Here is a 1,883-nt window from a genome sequence, read left to right on the forward strand (position 1 = left end):
TGCAATATTAATAATAGAAGCAAAAAGTAGAATGGAAATTTACAGCAATTATTAATTGCTTTGTGTAATATAGATGAAGTTGTTTTAAAAATAAGTTTATGGTACCAAAAAATATCTATTTTTGGATGTGTCAAAAGTGGAATCATGTAAAGTTTATATTAATATTTTAATATAAGTAAGAGTAAAATATTAATAGTTAAAAGTAGAAACATAAAGAATAAAAGGAATACTTCTATAAATTTGGGTTTGAATGAAAATCAAGTAGCTAGACCTATTTTTAGAAGCGCAAATAGTAGAATCATGTAAAGTTTTTATTAATATTCTAAAATCAATGAATGTGTAGTATTAATAATAGAAACACAAAGTAGAAATTCACAGTAATTACTATCTGTTTTGTAAAAGAATGTAGATGTAATTGTTTTACAAATGAGTTTGTGGTACCTTCAACACAAGTTTTATTATGATTGAGTGTCATGATAATTTTAGAATGGACAGCATTGAATAGTAGTTATAAGTAGTGACTTTATTGTAGATTAAACAGTGCAATAATTATTTTTAAGTTTTTAGAATAATGCAAAACCAAAGAGATAAAGAACAATGCAATGGAAGCTGAGGTATGTAGCAAATGAAGTTTTCAATATTTTAAAACGAAGATAACTTTACAAGGTTTTATTAAGTTGGATCAATTAAAAGGTATTTTTATCCATAAGTATCATTTTTTAATGAAAGTTTTTTATTAAGTTGCAAACATTCACATTCCCTCAAGGAAAAATAATGTTAAATATGAAAAATTGTAACACAACAACACCAGCAAACAGGGGCCATTGCAAGAAGATAAATTGAAAAAATAAAACACAACAACAACCACAAGATAATATTAGCAACTATAACATCAAGAAAGCATTCAGAAAATAACACAACAACAACCTATGTGTTTTTGAATCAAAATTAAAGCTATTCTTATTCCAATTACTTTTTGCATTCTAATTAAGAGTAAATGGTCAAATTAGTCCCTAAAAGATTATCCATTCTTTAAATTGGTCCTCGAAAGATTTTTTTAATTAAATTCGTCCTTTAAAGATTTTAAATTAGTCATGTTAGTCATTGCGTCACTTTGTTTGTTGATGGTGTCAAAATTTGCTAATGTAACATATTAAATGACACTCTAATATACACCTAGGAGTCTTAATTGACTATTAACATGATTAATTTATGAAATTAGATCAAATCAACTCCAAATTAGAAAATTCTAATGCCTCAAGTTTTCTCTTCAATTAGCTTTTGATTTGATCTAATTTCATAAACTAATCATGTTAATAGTTAATTAAGACTCCTAGATATATGTTGGAATGTCACTTAATGTATTAAATTAGCAAATTTTGACACTATCAATAAACAAAGTGACAGAAAGACTAATATGACTAATTTAAAATCTTTAAAGTACAAATTTGATTAAAAAATCTTTCGAAGACCAATTTAAAGAATGAGTAATCTTTTAGGGACTAATTTGACCTTTTACTCTTCCAATTAACTCAGTTCAAAACAAAATTAAAGGACATAAAGCAAAGAAAATGATAAAAAAAAAACCTAATTTCAGAAGTAAGGAGGTTGTAGAGAGAGCCGTGATAACAACAACAACTACTACGACGGGACTTCAGCGAGTCGTTAAGGGATGATCGACAGAAGAAAGAGGGACAGAGTGAGAGGGGAGGAGATAGCGATGATGTTGGCGCTGCTTGTCAGCACAGCAGCAACAGTACTTGGAAGGACGGTGAAAGCTATGTTAACGAAAATTTAACGACTTTAAGGGATGATGATGATACACAGAAGAAATAGAGACTGCATGAGAGGATAATAGATGGCGATGATGTCAGCAAATCTCA

Source organism: Arachis ipaensis, chromosome B6 (assembly GCF_059453495.1).
Source record: "Arachis ipaensis isolate K30076 ecotype BB chromosome B6, ASM5945349v1, whole genome shotgun sequence".
Classification (NCBI taxonomy): domain Eukaryota; kingdom Viridiplantae; phylum Streptophyta; class Magnoliopsida; order Fabales; family Fabaceae; genus Arachis; species Arachis ipaensis.